Below are 19527 nucleotides of genomic sequence, written 5' to 3'. Positions count from 1 at the left end.
TGCATTTCTTATAGGGGCACTGTAAGGAGCACCAGCACAAATGAATAAAGAGCACTTGTCATTTTTTGAAGAGCACCTGTCACTTTTTGGATTACTTTCACTAATTAAAGGACTATATATATATATATATATATATATATATATATATATATATATATATATATATATATATATATAAATATATATATATATATATACTCAAGGACTGCATCATTTGGCTAAAATATATTGAATTTAAGGATTGAAGTCACATATGAATAAAGAGCACTTGTCACTTTGAGTTTTATTTAAATTTATTCTTTATTGGTTAATCATTTTTAGCACTAGTCACTTTTTCATATGAGCAAGGTTTGTTCATGCAGCATTGATAATGCACATAAGTTTATTTTAAGGAGTAAGTGAGTGAATTGGGAAGTGAGTTGAGTACACACACACTTCAATACACGTGAACAGCACCACACCTACAGCCTTTGCAACTATATCTTGTACTCCACCCAGGTGGGTGTATCTGTAGGGGCAGCAGTTCATAATCATTCAGCCATTTGCGCGGAACCACCCATATATCTTTTCTTACTATATGCTAGTCTGATCCTTACATTTTATATCCATCATGCATTTGTCTATTCTATTGTACCATATATTGTTTTTTATGAATTTATTACAATAATCATGTGCCATATGTCAGCTCTTAATTATGTTCATTGATCAATTTTTATTGTGTACCATTTATTTAACTAAAACATGAAATGTGCTTCTACAATTAATTTTTGAATAAACTTTATAATACATTTTCTATTTTTTGTAATTTTATTTTGTGATATGCCTCATTCAAAGTCCCATGACCAGAATGTTTGTTTGCATTAATAATGTAATGCTGCGTACACACGAGCTGACTTTATGGCAAACTTGGTCCGGCATACCGGAGTCCATCGGACAATTCGATCGTGTGTGGGCTTCAGCGGACTTCTTTTCCCCAAAAGTTTGATGGACTTACATTTGAAACATGTTTCAAATCTGTCCGACGGACTCTGCTTTCTAGCGTACAAACCGGTCGTCTGTGGGCTAGTCCAACGGACCAAAACTCACGCATGCTCTGAAGTAAGTACAAGACGGAAGCGCTCAGTCTGGTAAAACTAGCCTTCGTATTGAAGCTAGCACATTCCTCTTCTGTGATCTTTTAATACAGAGCTTTTTTTTTCTTTATAATGCGAGAGGAATGAAGTTGTTTTGCTGCTTTATATTCACACAGAGTTCTTACAAACTACTTTCTTCATGATTTATCCTCATGCCATGACTAATATGATATTTTTAAAAAGCTAGATCTCCATAAATAAAGTATTAGTTTAGATTTTGAACTCATCGTTCTTTTTTTTAGATTTAAACACTATCTATTTTACAATGTGTACTAAATTATACAAAATGTATATATATATTTTTTTTTAGTTTTGGAGTTTCAAGTTACCACAATAACCTTAATATTTTGTGTTGTTTTAATGAACCTTAATGAGGTTGTTGTCCCTTGTTAATTAGACATAGGGGGGTTTATTTTCCAAAGGCAAATTCATTTTTCACTACAAGTGCAAATTGTACTTGGAATTGCACCGAAAGAGCATTTGGAAGTGCATTCACTGTGGATCCGAGGGGCACATGCAAGGAACCTCAAAAAAACAACCAACCTTTCTCTTGCACATAATTGTATGATAAAATCAGCAGAGCTTCCCCTCATTTCAGATCTTCCCCTCAGATTTACAGCGACTGCACTTCCAACAAGTGCACTTGCAGTGCAATTTCTAAAGTGCACTTTTCACTAGTACTTTGCACTTGATTTTCTAAATGATTTAGCCTTTTGGAAAAAAACCCACATAGTCTTTTTGACCTGTACCTGCCTATTCCCAAACCAAATGTCGTTTTTGAATCAAAACACATATTCAGTAATGTATGGTAAAGAAAATATCCATTTATTTTGGAAAAAAAATGAGGAAGGCAACACTGGAGACACTTTTGGAATCTGTGAAGCCTTTTGTCCCCCAGGAAACACATCAAGTTTTAGGACAAGAAAATTGGTATCTTGCGACTAGGGAGCACAGGGAGCACAGTCAGACCAGACAGAAGCCAGGCAATCACTTTCGACTCATCCGTGGAGCCTTCCCTGCATGCTTCTCTGCAGCCTTCCCTCCATGCTTCTCTGCAGCCTTCCTTGCAGGCTGTGCCTCAGGTGGTGTACTTGGGGCAGGAGGAGGAGGACGAGGAGGAGTGGCTTCATCTGCTAGATATGTTAGCAGTAAGCTCCCCTTTCAAGCCCTTCTGATACGCCTGAAAAATCAGACCCTCACAGAGGAGGCACTGCCCCTTTTCAAGTTCCAGCAATCTGGTGGCCATATATGTCCCATACGCCTCTTCTGCATTGGGTGGTGTGCTGAGGATTTGGCTGGCTTCACGAATGAGGGCTAGTGATTCCTCCTCAGTTTGGGTCATTTTTCTGGGCCTTTTGGTGGTAATGCGGAGGGGAGGCACCTGACACTCCATACGGCTTCTACTGGGCCCAGCCACAGCCTCCTCCTCCCTCCCACTGGGCAAGGCCTCCTCCTCTCTCCCACTGGGCAAGGCCTCCTCCTGGCTGAGCTCATCCTGGGTAAAAAAAAGGGACATAGTTGTAATTTTGGGTTACGCAATCACACACAATTTTCAGCTCATGACTTGCAAATATAATTCTAAACCAAAGGCTATCTATTTGACCCCACCATTATTCTAGCTGCTCACCAATATCTGAAGTACATTGGCGTGTGCACAGGGTGTGCCAGGTGTGCCTGGGCACACCCTAATCGCCTTGTGTGGTGCATATTCCCCCCTGTTTAGACCACTGATATTACATCCAAAAAAAAAAAATGTTACAAAATAAAATAATTTTAAAAGAATAAAAATACAACTACTGACACTGTCCACTGCCCTACTGACACCATCAGTACATATACACATGCATATTTATTTAAAACTTGGGGTGCGCACCCAAGTGCAATAGGCTGTGCACACCTATGCTGAAGTATATTTTTGACCACTACTGTCTAGTGATATGTCTACATATTAATATTTGTGATGAAGTCATTTTTGGTGAAGCACTTAAAAATTTGAGACGTTTACATCATTAATATTTACACAATCACAAAATTAAAAAAAAAGTATACCTGGCTGAAGCTGGGCGCATCCACTTCATCAAGGATGAAAGGACCCAGTTCTTCCTGGGACTCCTCAGCTGGGGTGGAGGGAAGGCTGGAGGGAAGGGTGAGGGGAAGGGTGGGGGGAAGGGTCGAAAGCGATTGCCTTGCTTCTTTCTGGTCATCCAGAAATCACATTTTTTGGTAGTACCACAGCCTGGGTACATAAACCTGGTCTGCTACTGCTCTGGATCTGAGCGACTCCTGGATCTTATTGTGTTCCCGCTTGTACATATTGCGCAAGATACCAATTTTCTTGTCCACAAACTTGAGGTCTACCTGGGGGACTCGAGTCTTCACAAATTCCAAAAGTGTGCCCAGTGTTGCCTTCCTTACATCTCTATTGGAATATAATGGGTGTTTGACCTCCCACAGGTTTTTGTTTTCCTGATACAAATCAATGAATCTTGACAAAAATTCAGCCTCCTTAAAGGGATTCATTTTTGCTGAAAGACAAGACACAAGATAAAAACTGTAATGTCAGTCAGAACTCCCAGGATTATTTTTGGCAGAATCTAGGGGACACACACACACACACACATACACACACACACACACACAAAACACATTCACCAAACACACACACACACACCCCCACGTTTCATCTTACCTTCGTTTCTGACGCTCGCTACTTCCGCACGGACATACGTAGGCCATCGTAATAGCTTTATATACACTGCGCATGTGTCATGCTCCACCTGCATCGCCCGCCCCTGACATTCTTTAGTACGATTTGTCCCCGCCCTTTCACTCTTCGTTGTGCAGTGGGAGTATATAGAGAAAGATGGCAGAGAGATTCTCTGCAACTAGAGCAGAGGAAAGCCCAGAGCCACAACCATCCACATCCAGGAGGAGATATAAGGCCACCAACATGGCTTTTGAAGAGATGGTGGAGATGGTGTCCATATTGAGAAGGGAGGACTACGATGGGAAAAAAGGACCGTACACCCGACCCAATATGCAGAAGGACAAAATAATGGCCTCAGTTGTCACAGCTCTAGAAGAAAAATTTGGCACCAAACGGGCTAAAAATCAATTGAGGAAGCGGTGGTCTGACCTCAAAAGTAGGGAGCCTGAACAATATTGGCGAATAAAGAAGCTGCTTAAAAAAAGTAAGTACTTGTTGTGTGTTCCTTGAGATACTTAACTTGCATGCTGATCCATATGTTTTTCGTTTATACAGCATGGTTCATAAAGACCGTTCTTTGTAAAATACATATGATACTAAGAAAAGGACGTTTTTTTTTTCGCCAAAAACGATGGTACAGGGTTGGACATACATTTAGGTCTTGAGAATTTGTCGTATTCCAAAAATGGGGTGATGTTGTGTAGATGTTTTTGTAAATATAATGCTTCTTCAAAAATGATTCAGTGTAATGTAAGGACAGGACACAGCAGCTGTTTCCACATCTGGACTCACGAGCACTAGTGTACTATGTGACCCTAAAGAAATTTTTGAGGGGTAATACACATAGGAGATCATTGAGGTGCCTGCATCTGTGAAACTTGAATGAAAATGTGTATTGTTTATAATTTTTGTTCAGAGGGAATTTTCATCCTGTCTTCTAAATTTTTGTGGCCAAAAAATGACAATTGTCCCCAACTCCTAACCAACGTTTCATATTATTTTTGGAAAAAAGAAATATCACTGTGTTTTAACTATACCTTTTGTTTAATTATCATGGGGAGAAAAGACTCAGACAACAGTCCAAGGATCCCAGGAGCCCCCCAAGTCACCAGCCTGAAGCTGAATATACCCCAAGCCCCAGCCCAAGACCACGCCCACCCGACGAGCTGGAGGAAGGAGAGGTGGAGGAAGTGTGCAAGATTTCAACCCCAGCAAGTGAGTGACTGACACCCCAGCTTAAGGTAATCTATTTAGGCGTGCATATTTTAAACAATTTTTTTATCCACACATTTTAGGTGATGTTCTGGTTGTGGAAGGCCAAGCGGCAGAGCCATTTAGCACAGACAGTGCACAAAGACTCTTTAAAAGAAAAATTTGCGCTAGGTGTACAAAAATTGTGACTGAAAACTGTGAGTTCAAACTCTATAGCAGTGAAGTGTCCTGCAGCTGAACACTGTAACCCTGATCGGGGGCACAAACAAAATATATATATAAAAAAGTGCAGCGCTGGATGTCTACTCCACAGTAGACAATACTATACTAAACGACAAATCAGACCATAAAAAACAAAACAAATCGTGCACATAGTGTAACTACCAATTAACAAAAATCAATGGATATTGTCCATGGGTGAAAAAATGGCAAACACCAATTCTATAATAACGTGCTTAATTATATTATAGTGTCCTACAGATGCTTGAGTGAAAATTCTGCTGGATAGATCTGTGACTTCCACCGCTGGAAACACCGTCACCACAGAAAGATTAAAGGCTTACCAGATAGCCATAGAAAGACAGCATAAGATATCCTCCACTGTCGATGTTATCCTCCCCTTGGATGGCTCCTAATTGAGAGCGCTGGAAAAGGTGGTTTGCAGACTGCTTCTCAGTAGCAAAAGGAGGGGGGAGGGGATATCCCCTCTCAGCGATGATAGATATCCAAAAAAAGGAAGAGAAAAACACTCCAATAGTGTAAAAAAGTTTCAGCCTCTTTATTATTTAAATCGCCATACAGGCATCCATAAAAGTTCCTTGCAAGGAGTTTTAAAAACAGCTCCGATATAAACCGAAAGTCCGCACATGCGCAGTCCGTGCGTGCGTGTCTACCCTACGGCCGTTTCGTCAGAAATGACATCATCAGGGGCACGCCCACACGTCCGCGCATGCGCTTTAAGTACCCGAAGGGCGGAACGAAAAGGTTCAGCCATTGGTCACCGGAGCTTGCGAAAACAGCTGAGATGACCAGCAGAGAGAAACACTAATTGGTTCAATATACTAATTAGCCTGGTTTTAACACCTAAGGCCGCCTAAACTATTATAGTGCCATCTTGTGGACAAATAGCATATTACCACAAGAAAATAATTATTAATCAATCTGAACATAGAAAAACTTTAAAAGAAATGAAAATATACAAATGGGTGAGGGACAATTCGCAGCGCCCTTCAGGATAAAACATTCATAATACAATAGGAGAATAGCTTCCCGCAAGGTACTAGAATCATATAACATCCCATAAAATTATTTTAATATTTTTCAATGACTCATAGAGGAAAATAATTTAAAAATTAATTTAAAAAATAGTTTAAAAAAGGAAGAAATAATTAGTTTTTATAACAAAAATAAATTATTATACTAAATAAGATGAAAAATGAAATATTAATTTTGGTGATCTCCCAAATACAGAACACATTCGACTTGAAGGCTTTGTACCCAGATTTCCTGAAATTTTTCAAGGCCCAAAATGGTTCTTAATGAAGACAGGACCAAGATAGGCACCTAATTTTAACAAAAATGTGTGAGAGGACATCAAAATAGAAGAAGTGTTCATCAACCATTGTTGATGAAGCAATTGATGTCCCACTCCACATTCAAACCTCCAGGGACATGACAATCTAACTTGTATATCCAGTTGGTCTCACTTCTAGATATGCTAGGTTTGCCATTACTACCCCGCCAGTTTGGTATATATTTCTCTAGGGCGACAAACGTAGTACCAGTGGGATCCCTATTGTGTATGAGATCATAATGTTTTGACACATTATGTTTGTCAAAACCCTTTTGGATATTGGTAAGATGCTCCCCCAGTCTCACCTGCAACTTTCTAGTGGTGCGCCCAACGTATTCCAAACCACAGGGACACCTTAACAAATACACTACGCACTTAGTAGTGCATGTAATAAAAGATTTAACTGAGTATGTGACACCAGTTCGAGTTGATGTAAACTCAGTTAATCTCCTCCCCCTAAAGGCGTTAATGCCACAAACTTGACACTTCCTACATGGGTAAAATCCACTTAAGTCACCAAAGAAAGAAAGTCTTGTTGGTGGGTCTGGAACATTAGGTGCTATAAAGTGCCTAAGATTAGAGGCGCCCCTAAAGAGAACACAAGGATTGTCTCCCAATAACGGCCCCGAAATTCTGTCATTCTTGATGACAGGCCAGTGTCTTTTTATTATCCGTTTTATGGCCCAATGCTGACTGGAGTAGGTAGTTAGGAAAGCCAGACCAAAATCATCCCTTTTTTCCACTTGTGGTGGTTTATCAACCAAGAGGGTCTGGCGATCCCTCATGCCTACTTCTGTTATTAATGAATCCAGCAATTGACCGTCATAACCCTTATTTAGAAATCTGGATTTAAGAACCTGGGCTTCTTTTTTGTAATCCTCCAAATCGGAACAATTCCTCCTGAGTCGTAAAAATTGACCCTTTGGGACTGCTGACAGCCAGGAACGGTGATGACAAGAATCAAGCAGAATATATCCGTTCCTGTCTGTCTTTTTAAAATATGTTGACGTAATAATCCTTCCATTGTCTATATTAATTTTTAGATCCAGAAAATGAATTTGAGTGGTATTGACCTTATGAGATAACACAATACCTCTATCATTATTATTTAAAAAGGACAGAAAGGTCATGACAGATTCGGTGTCCCCATCCCATATAAAAAGGACATCGTCAATGAACCTTTTCCAGAAAATAAGTTCATTACGTCTGTTATGCAATACCACATCTTCTTCCCACTTGGCCATGAACAAGTTGGCCATACTGGGAGCAAACTTTGCTCCCATGGCCACTCCTTTCATTTGCAGATAGTATGCCCCATTATGCCAAAAATAATTGTGTTTCATCGAAAAATCCAGTAGTTCGACCACGTATTTCTTCTGCGTGATCGAAATACTGGAGTCACAATGTAGGAAAAATTGCACTGCTTCATGGCCTAACTGGTGAGAAATGGCCGTATAAAGCGAAGCTACGTCCGCAGTTACCAGTAAGTATGTTGGTTTCCACTCTATTTCACCAAGCAAGTTGATAACATGCTTAGTGTCTTTTAAAAAGGAGGGGGTTCCCATCACCAGTGGTTGTAAGTACTTATCAATGTACTTCCCAACTCGTGACGTAACAGAGTCAATACCACTGATGATGGGTCTCCCTGGAGGATTAACCAAAGTTTTATGTATCTTTGGTAATATGTACATAACTGGCATCCGTGGTGCCAAAGGTACCAAAAATTCTTTTTCCTTCCTGTTCAGAATGCCCATATCATAGCCCTTCTGAACCAGTGTTTTTAACTCCTGTTTAAATTTAGATGTGGGATCAGCCGATAAGGGGGAGTATGTTTCAGAATCCCCAAGGATTCTTGACAACTCATTAGAGTAGGTTTCCTTGTCCAAAACAACAATGGCCCCCCCCTTGTCAGCGGGGCGGACCACTATGTCTTTTCTATTACAGAGAGACTCCATACCTGCAGCAATATCTTGCTTAGGCCTGATAGTTCTTATATTCAAATTGGCTAGATCTTTAATAAGCAAATCTCGAAAGATGTTAACATTCGGGGCCAAATTACCCAGGGGATTGAAAAGCGAAGTGTTAGCCAAATTAGAATGAACAATCGTAAAGGTTTCCCTCATTTCTTGTCTGGCCGGATTGCTCATGACATACCTTTTGATGTTTAACTTCCGCGTATATCTGTGTATGTCTATAAAAGTTTGGAACTTGTTAGGGTTCCGTGTAGGGGCATATTTTAGTCCCTTACTCAAAGTCAAGAGTCCCTCCTTAGATAATTCCTTATTGCTAAGATTGATGATACCACTAGTATCTAAGTCCTTCTTCTTTTTGGAGTAAAGTTTTCTCCCCCCTCTGCTCCCTCTCTTCCGTCCCCATTTCTTTTTTGGCCTCCCCTGCTGGCCCTCTGAAAATCCCGCTGATTATGGGATGGATAAGGCCCATCATAACTTCCCCCTACTTTTTAATCAAGAGCCCCGTTGTCGTTAGACAATGGAATGAACCTATTTCTGGTAACCACACCATATTGATTCTGTGTGTCCTGGTTTCTCCTGGACTCATATGTCGCTGTTTGATTAGGATATGTATGTTGCTCCTCCCTAGATCTCCAGGGTGATGATGATCGGTGTGGAGGACGAGGAAAAGAACCTCTTCCTCCACCCCTCACTCTAGAGCGCTCCCGCCTTTGTTGTCCACCTTCTCCCCTGGGGTATTGAGGGGTGGTGCGGTACGCGCCAACATCCCTATTGACCACAGGGGCAGGAGGTTGATCTACTGGGGCAACTACTGATGATGGCTCGGGAGGGGTTGTGACCTGCCACCTGAAAACCACATTGTCACTGTAGTCCTTTACATCCCTATTATATTTCCTTTTCTTTTTTATTTTTTGTTCCAATTCCTCTTTCATCAGGGTGCTTTTTAGAGCCTCTGATTTTTGCATATACTCAGACTCACCCTTAAAGGGTATCAGTTTACTTTTAATATTATTGATTTCTGAATCTAATGTAATTAATTCACGTTTCTTTTTTGCTATTAAAAATTGCAGGAAACTTACTCCCGCTTCATTAAAATATTTAAACCATTCAGGTAACTCACTATCTTCCTTTTGGGGGTTAATGTCCCATCGAAGACTCCGAGGGACCATATTTAATCTAACATATTCCTCCAAATATGCTATGTCCCATCTGGTGTGAACCTCAGTAATGGTTAAATTCTTTAATTTCAAAAAACAACCACCCAGGTCATCCCTTGGGTCATCTTTACCATCAAAAACACCCTCTGTGTTAGTAACAATTTGAGACCTGTAGTCAAAAATATCCATTACGGATGCACCAGCTGCAAATAGTGTGTATCAAAAGAAATAAAACTATTTAAAAGAAAAATTTGCGCTAGGTGTACAAAAATTGTGACTGAAAACTGTGAGTTCAAACTCTATAGCAGTGAAGTGTCCTGCAGCTGAACACTGTAACCCTGATCGGGGGCACAAACAAAATATATATATAAAAAAGTGCAGCGCTGGATGTCTACTCCACAGTAGACAATACTATACTAAACGACAAATCAGACCATAAAAAACAAAACAAATCGTGCACATAGTGTAACTACCAATTAACAAAAATCAATGGATATTGTCCATGGGTGAAAAAATGGCAAACACCAATTCTATAATAACGTGCTTAATTATATTATAGTGTCCTACAGATGCTTGAGTGAAAATTCTGCTGGATAGATCTGTGACTTCCACCGCTGGAAACACCATCACCACAGAAAGATTAAAGGCTTACCAGATAGCCATAGAAAGACAGCATAAGATATCCTCCACTGTCGATGTTATCCTCCCCTTGGATGGCTCCTAACTGAGAGCGCTGGAAAAGGTGGTTTGCAGACTGCTTCTCAGTAGCAAAAGGAGGGGGGGAGGGGATATCCCCTCTCAGCGATGATAGATATCCAAAAAAAGGAAGAGAAAAACACTCCAATAGTGTAAAAAAGTTTCAGCTTCTTTATTAATTAAATCGCCATACAGGCATCCATAAAAGTTCCTTGCAAGGAGTTTTAAAAACAGCTCCGATATAAACCGAAAGTCCGCACATGCGCAGTCCGTGCGTGCGTGTCTACCCTACGGCCGTTTCGTCAGAAATGACATCATCAGGGGCACGCCCACACGTCCGCGCATGCGCTTTAAGTACCCGAAGGGCGGAACGAAAAGGTTCAGCCATTGGTCACCGGAGCTTGCGAAAACAGCTGAGATGACCAGCAGAGAGAAACACTAATTGGTTCAATATACTAATTAGCCTGGTTTTAACACCTAAGGCCGCCTATACTATTATAGTGCCATCTTGTGGACAAATAGCATATTACCACAAGAAAATAATTATTAATCAATCTGAACATAGAAAAACTTTAAAAGAAATGAAAATATACAAATGGCTGAGGGACAATTCACAGCGCCCTTCAGGATAAAACATTCATAATACAATAGGAGAATAGCTTCCCGCAAGGTACTAGAATCATATAACATCCCATAAAATTATTTTAATATTTTTCAATGACTCATAGAGGAAAATAATTTAAAAATTAATTTAAAAAATAGTTTAAAAAAGGAAGAAATAATTAGCAATAATTAGAAATAATTAACAAAAATAAATTATTATACTAAATAAGATGAAAAATGAAATATTAATTTTGGTAATCTCCCAAATACAGAACACATTCGACTTGAAGGCTTTGTGCCCAGATTTCCTGAAATTTTTCAAGGCCCAAAACGGTTCCTAATGAAGACAGGACCAAGATAGGCACCTAATTTTAACAAAAATGTGTGAGGGGACAGCAAAATAGAAGAAGTGTTCATCAACCATTGTTGATGAAGCAATTGATGTCCCACTCCACATTCAAACCTCCAGGGACATGACAATCTAACTTGTATATCCAGTTGGTCTCACTTCTAGATATGCTAGGTTTGCCATTACTACCCCGCCAGTTTGGTATATATTTCTCTAGGGCGACAAACGTAGTACCAGTGGGATCCCTATTGTGTAAGAGATCATAATGTTTTGACACATTATGTTTGTCAAAACCCTTTCGGATATTGGTAAGATGCTCCCCCAGTCTCACCTGCAACTTTCTAGTGGTGCGCCCAACGTATTCCAAACCACAGGGACACCTTAACAAATACACTACGCACTTAGTAGTGCATGTAATAAAAGATTTAACTGAGTATGTGACACCAGTTCGAGTTGATGTAAACTCAGTTAATCTCCTCCCCCTAAAGGCGTTAATGCCACAAACTTGACACTTCCTACATGGGTAAAATCCACTTAAGTCACCAAAGAAAGAAAGTCTTGTTGGTGGGTCTGGAACATTAGGTGCTATAAAGTGCCTAAGATTAGAGGCGCCCCTAAAGAGAACACAAGGATTGTCTCCCAATAACGGCCCCAAAATTCTGTCATTCTTGATGACAGGCCAGTGTCTTTTTATTATCCGTTTTATGGCCCAATGCTGACTGGAGTAGGTAGTTAGGAAAGCCAGACCAAAATCATCCCTTTTTTCCACTTGTAGTGGTTTATCAACCAAGAGGGTCTGGCGATCCCTCATGCCTACTTCTGTTATTAATGAATCCAGCAATTGACCGTCATAACCCTTATTTAGAAATCTGGATTTAAGAACCTGGGCTTCTTTTTTGTAATCCTCCAAATCGGAACAATTCCTCCTGAGTCGTAAAAATTGACCCTTTGGGACTGCTGACAGCCAGGAACGGTGATGACAAGAATCAAGCGGAATATATCCGTTCCTGTCTGTCTTTTTAAAATATGTTGACGTAATAATCCTTCCATTGTCTATATTAATTTTTAGATCCAGAAAATGAATTTGAGTGGTATTGACCTCATGAGATAACACAATACCTCTATCATTATTATTTAAAAAGGACAGAAAGGTCATGACAGATTCGGTGTCCCCATCCCATATAAAAAGGACATCGTCGATGAACCTTTTCCAGAAAATAAGTTCATTACGTCTGTTATGCAATACCACATCTTCTTCCCACTTGGCCATGAACAAGTTGGCCATACTGGGAGCAAACTTTGCTCCCATGGCCACTCCTTTCATTTGCAGATAGTATGCCCCATTATGCCAAAAATAATTGTGTTTCATCGAAAAATCCAGTAGTTCGACCACGTATTTCTTCTGCGTGATCGAAATACTGGAGTCACGATGTAGGAAAAATTGCACCGCTTCATGGCCTAACTGGTGAGAAATGGCCGTATAAAGCGAAGCTACGTCCGCAGTTACCAGTAAGTATGTTGGTTTCCACTCTATTTCACCAAGCAAGTTGATAACATGCTTAGTGTCTTTTAAAAAGGAGGGGGTTCCCATCACCAGTGGTTGTAAGTACTTATCAATGTACTTCCCGACTCGTGACGTAACAGAGTCAATACCACTGATGATGGGTCTCCCTGGAGGATTAACCAAAGTTTTATGTATCTTTGGTAATATGTACATAACTGGCATCCGTGGTGCAAAAGGTACCAAAAATTCTTTTTCCTTCCTGTTCAGAATGCCCATATCATAGCCCTTCTGAACCAGTGTTTTTAACTCCTGTTTAAATTTAGATGTGGGATCAGCCGATAAGGGGGAGTATGTTTCAGAATCCCCAAGGATTCTTGACAACTCATTAGAGTAGGTTTCCTTGTCCAAAACAACAATGCCCCCCCCCCCCCCCTTGTCAGCGGGGCGGACCACTATGTCTTTTCTATTACAGAGAGACTCCATACCTGCAGCAATATCTTGCTTAGGCCTGATAGTTCTTATATTCAAATTGGCTAGATCTTTAATAAGCAAATCTCGAAAGATGTTAACATTCGGGGCCAAATTACCCGGGGGATTGAAAAGCGAAGCGTTAGCCAAACTATGGCTTTCTATGGCTATCTGGTAAGCCTTTAATCTTTCTGTGGTGACGGTGTTTCCAGCGGTGGAAGTCACAGATCTATCCAGCAGAATTTTCACTCAAGCATCTGTAGGACACTATAATATAATTAAGCACGTTATTATAGAATTGGTGTTTGCCATTTTTTCACCCATGGACAATATCCATTGATTTTTGTTAATTGGTAGTTACACTATGTGCACGATTTGTTTTGTTTTTTATGGTCTGATTTGTCGTTTAGTATAGTATTGTCTACTGTGGAGTAGACATCCAGCGCTGCACTTTTTTATATATATAGTGCACAAAGACTCATTGGCCAGATAATGGTGTGGAATGCCCAAATTGACAGCATGAGGAATTGGCTGGACACCATGCAACAGGAAATGAAGAACATGATTGATGGTTTGGGCAGAATCTAATAACTTTTTGCCTAAAAACATCAATCATGTTCTTCATTTCATTGTCAAGTTTGTTTTTTCTTAAATTTTTTACATTAAAAAAAAAAAAAAAAATTCAAACAATTTGCAGATGCACACGTTGTGTCATCATGTGCTAAATATTTATTCTAAAAAATAAAAAAAACAAAAAATAAAAACACGTTTCCAAAAAATGCATCTTTCAATGTGCAAACAGTAAAATGTTTTTACTACTACAATGTGTGTGGCTGATTATTTATCAATAATATTTTTAGTTAATTTTTGTGTGGTTACAGTGACAAAGGGCCTTATTAACTAAAGGGAAATGCACTTGCCACTACAAGTGCACTAGGAGACAGACAAAACTAAATACAAACAAGACTAAAAACAAGATATTTTTGCAAAAATGTATTTTCTTTATTTTTTGAAAAAATTATAGCTCTTGTTGCATTGCAATGGCCCCCCGACCATTAAAATAATTAACATATCGGTCACGCACTTGACGTGTGGTTTGGGGGGCCAAGCCAATACGGCCGCTTTCCAGGCCTGTGAGTGGTTGTTCAACTACAAGTCCGGCCTCAGACCCAACAGAGGTCAAATATGTAGCAGAATGTCTTCTCAAATAATTATGGAGAATGCAGCAAGCCATTATCACATGATTTATTTTATATTCCGCCAGATCAATGGCCGAGAGGAACAAATGGAACCGGCTGGCCAGAATCCCAAAGGCATTCTCTACAACTCTTCTTGCTCTGGCCAGCCAGTAATTAAATACCCTCCTCTCGGGGTGAGTGTCCTTTGGGGAATGGCCTCATTAAGTGCTCGCCGAGAGCAAAAACTTCATCAGCGATAAAAACTGAGGGGAGTCCATCCACATTCTGGTCATCAGGTGGCAATCCCAGGCCACCAGTCTGGAGACGCTGGCACAGCTCGGTCTGTGCAAAGACTCCTCCGTCAGACATCCGGTCATTCTTCCCCACATCTACGAACATAAATTCCACATGTGCCGAGACCACCGCCATCAAAACTACACTATGGAGCCCCTTATAGTTGTAGAAATAAGACCCCGAATGGGGTGGTGGTACAATGCGGACATGCTTCCCATCAATCGCCCCGACACAGTTGGGAAAGTCCCAACAGTCAGCGAACTGGGAGGCCATAGTCTGCCATTCCTGTGTACTCGAAGGAAACTGTGGAGTGAAACAAGAAAAAAAATAAGATAAGTACTTTTAAACATAACTTTGATATCAGATTACACAAAAACATTCTTGAACAACAGCAGTCGAACATTATTAATATGTGTTTTTTTTCTAAAAAATCAAAAAAACATAAGGCCCACTTATAAGATTACTCACCCCCTCTGATGGCCCATTGATCAATTTGAATGTGGGGGGAGGGGTTCTAATTATGTTAAAAAACACACCTGACAGTTGCTAACATTTGAGGGGGTGGGGGAGGGGTTCTAATTTGGTTAAAAAACACACCTGACAGTTGCTAACATTTGAGGGGGTAGGTGAAGGGTTCTAATTTGGTTAAAAAACACACCTGACAGTTGCTAACATTTGAGGGGGTGGGGGAGGGGTTCTAATTTGGTTAAAAAACACACCTGACAGTTGCTAACATTTGAGGGGTGGGGGAGGGGTTCTAAGTTGGTTAAAAAACACACCTGACAGTTGCAAACATTTGACGGGGTGGGGGAGGGTCAAACAGTACAATGGAGCTGACAATATACATTGTTCAAGGGACTATAGGCTAGAGATATAAATGGACCCAGGATTGCATGGTGGGGAGGTTATTGAAGGTAAATATGCATGTAGGGCAAAAAATGATTAATGTAAAAAAACAGGCATGCATGAAGATAAAGGGGACATTCACAGCATATTGCAAGCATGGTAATTAGGTAACAAGGACATTTAGACAATACATTAGCAAACATTAAATACATATCATGTAATGTTAAAGGAAAAAACTTACCTTCATATAGTCCTTCTGCAGGACCTGAATAATAGCAGAACAGGTCTCTGGGTTATGATCCCCAGAGCCTGGGGGGAGATGCCTGTCGAGAACTTCAAGTCCTGAAGACTTCTCCCAGTCACCAAGTAACGTAAAGTGGCAACTAGCCTCTGCTCGGCAGTGATGGCTTGCCTCATGCAGGTATCCTGCCTGCTGATATAGTTGGTCAGCATAGCCAGCAGACGTTCAAAAACGGGGTCCGTCATCCTGAGATAATTCCTGAAATCCTCAGGATTATTCCCACGGATCTCACGGAGCAAAGGCATGTGACAGAACTGGTCACAAACCTCACAAGCACAAACTGAACCGCAGAAAACGATTGAAATAAGCTGAAGTGTGAAAAGCACGAATCGTCTCTAACCAAACTTCTACTAACACGAGATAAACATGAGATTAGCAGAAGGAGCCCAAAGGGTGCTGTAGTGGGGCTTGAACTTCCTTTTTCTAGTCCCATCGTACGTGCTGTATGTCACCGCGTTCAAAACCATCAGACTTTTGGAGTGATCGTGTGTGTTCACGTCCGTCCGTTTTTAAGTCCGGCGCACCTAGCGGACAAAGTCCGTCGAAAAGTCTGCCGGACAAAGTCTGCCATAAAGTCCGGTCGTGTGTACGCGGCATAAGACTTTTTGATATGCAGTTTCTAATTTGGCCACAAGCAAAGCATGAAGAGACACAGATGACTCTGGAAAGTGAAAAGTTTTTTTCAGGAAGTGATACCCAGGGCTGTGGAGGACAGTGTGGTGAGAGAACTGTGCTGGCAGATTGTGCATCCATGAGGGACAACCACGCAGCCCAGCACTATCCCAGGAGAGAGACAGGCTGCTGAGGGAGAGAGTGTGTGAAGGACGAGGAGGCTGGTGTCTAAAGGAGAGGGAGAACCTGGCTGCAGTGTGTGATCTGGGGCAACAAGGAGAGAGGGAGTCACATTGCCCTGCGCCACCAGAGGGAGTAGAGTGTTACTAGGAGAGAGAGGAGGTTGAAGTGTGGCTAAGGGAACGCCATCAGGGGAAGGGACCAAGCCATTGAAGCCCCTTTGCTGTGCCAGAATTTGCACTCGAATGGGGAGAGACATACCCACTGCCGGGACACTATCTGTGCCCTGCTGTCCGCCAGAGTTATTAAATAGTTGCCATCATAGGTCATGGTTGTGCAATATCCCTAGAGGTCAGTTCATCCAGCTCTGATGTAATTGTACATCGGAGGATGAGTTTTTATCTCAATCTCAGGTTTTAGTGACCCGTTTTAGACAGAAAGGATATGCACAGTCTCTGACTGATTCAGAAATTGAGAGGGTTAGGCTAACTGATAGAAGTACTATTGTGGCTGATAGCACTGTGAATACTGATGTCCAGGATAATACTGCTGGATTCAAAATTGTGATGGATTATAGTATCCAGTATAAGAAGTTCGAGAGAATTATAGCCAAACATTGGCCGATTTTGAAGTATGATCGGATCCTTGGTCCAGCACTTCCGGATTGACCTGAGTTTATTTATCGTACAGCACCTTCACTTCATGACCGTTTAGCACCAGGAGTTGTTGATCCACCCTAAATGGTGGATAATAAGTTATTTAGCTTTTTATCTGTTTTTTTTTTTTATTTAAAAAGTATTTGTGGAAAAGCAGTACAGTACAGTTTAAGGCAATCAATTCTCTTTAAAGAAAAGTAGAAATATACAACATATAAAATGTAACTTATACAACAGATTGTCACAAGATCATCCTGAGAATCAGCTTAACAGGAGGACATAAAATGAGTGCCCTTAGTTCTGTCATCAGGCCTGACACCCCAACAATGTACTCTTTCGAGACCAGGACATGTCTCACCTCCCAGGAATAACAGCCAAATCCCAAGGGGCGAGAGCGTCCCTATGTGAGTCTCCTGTTCGTTACAGTTGCCGACCGGTGAGCAGCAAGATACATTCGGAGGACCTGAGACTATTGTTTGAGAGTACCTGAGTTGTAAGGTACATGTACTCTATAAGATGAGTGCTGGAGCACAGACATAGACTAACTTAAGCTAAAAAATAAAAGTAGAAGAAAAAGGAGAAAGAGGAGGGAGAGGGAAGCAATAAGAAATAGAGGGTGTGTGTGTGTGTGTGTGTGTGGGGGGGGGTTGCCAGTACTCGACGGTAGAGAGCTTATCCGTTAAGAGATCGATGGTTGTTTCCAGGCCCTGGCAATAGCGATTTTTTCTCCCAATAGCATGAATGAAATCAGTTTACCAGAATGTTTAGGTATCTTGGGGATGTGGCCATTAAGTAGTGCTATTTGGGGGGATTTCGGGATGGAGAGGTCTGTGATTCTCCTAATCAGATTAAACAATTTGTTTGAAAAACCTCTAATTCTTAGACATTCCCACCATATGTGGATCATGGAACCATGAGCCTGACAATCTCTAAAACATAACGGTGATGAGACATCATTGCTAATTTGGTTGGTACCAGGTACCATCTCGTAAAAACCTTCAGGTTTGCTTCAATCAAAGAAATATTCACAATACCTTTAGAAGCTCTCAATCCCATTTTTTGCCATTCCTCCAGGTCCCAGGTTTCGCACAGTTCACTTTCCCATGCCTCCATGTATGGAAGTTTGGATGTGGGTTCTGAGAGTGACATATAAATAATGGAGATTCCCCCCTTCTGCTCCACTGCTTGGCCACACCATCGCTCATACTGTGTGAATTCTGGAGGATTGGGTTTGTTTTTCCATATAGAGTGTAGAAAGTGTGAGATCTGGTAATATCTAAATTTTTCTGAGTCTGGCAATTCTAATTTGTCCACACAATGTTTCAAGGAGATCGGACCAGAAGTGGAAAAGTAGTGTCCAATACGATACATCCCTTTGTCCAATCATAATTGGAATGACTTGATGTCTACACCTGGCTTGAATAGGGGGTTGTGGAAGATATGAGTAAGCGGACGTGTGTCTGATGTCAGAGATGGTAAGTGGGGGCCATAATTGGGGGTCTGGATTTGCAGAGGCACCACAGTAAAAAGTCAAGGGTAAATGTTGGGACCGCCTGCCTTTCTATACCAATCCAGTCAGGTTTTTCTCCTCTGAAATAAACCGTCAAAGTTGGGCCAGTCTAGCCGCTTGGTAAAATTTGAGGAGCTCAGGCAGACCCAGACCTCTCCGTGTTTGAGACCAAAAAGGATGCTTCTGGTCAAGCTGTATCCTTTTTTCCCCCAAATGAATTTTTTTTTTTTTTTTAATTTTTGCAATCGGGAGGGCTCTAAAGAGGTAGAGGAGTCTGGGGAGAAGGGTCATTTTGATAGAGTGTATTTTACCTAACCAAGATATATTGTGTGACGACCACATCCAGAGGTAGTCTTACAATTTGCGATACATGGGGGGATAGTTTGCTTGATATAGGTGTTCTATTTTAGGAGTGAGATTTATCCCTAAGTAAAGGATTGATGAGTCGCTCCACTTAAATTTGAAAGCGGGTTTCAGTTGTTCGACCAATGTTGGGTGGAGTGAAATATTCATTGCTTGGGATTAAATCTTGTTGACCCGGAGGCCTGATATATTTTTGCAGGAGTTTGTTAATG

The sequence above is a fragment of the Aquarana catesbeiana genome, linkage group LG03, assembly GCF_042186555.1.
Source record: "Aquarana catesbeiana isolate 2022-GZ linkage group LG03, ASM4218655v1, whole genome shotgun sequence".
In the NCBI taxonomy this organism is placed as follows: Eukaryota; Metazoa; Chordata; class Amphibia; order Anura; family Ranidae; genus Aquarana; species Aquarana catesbeiana.
This window is presented reverse-complemented; position numbering follows the sequence as displayed.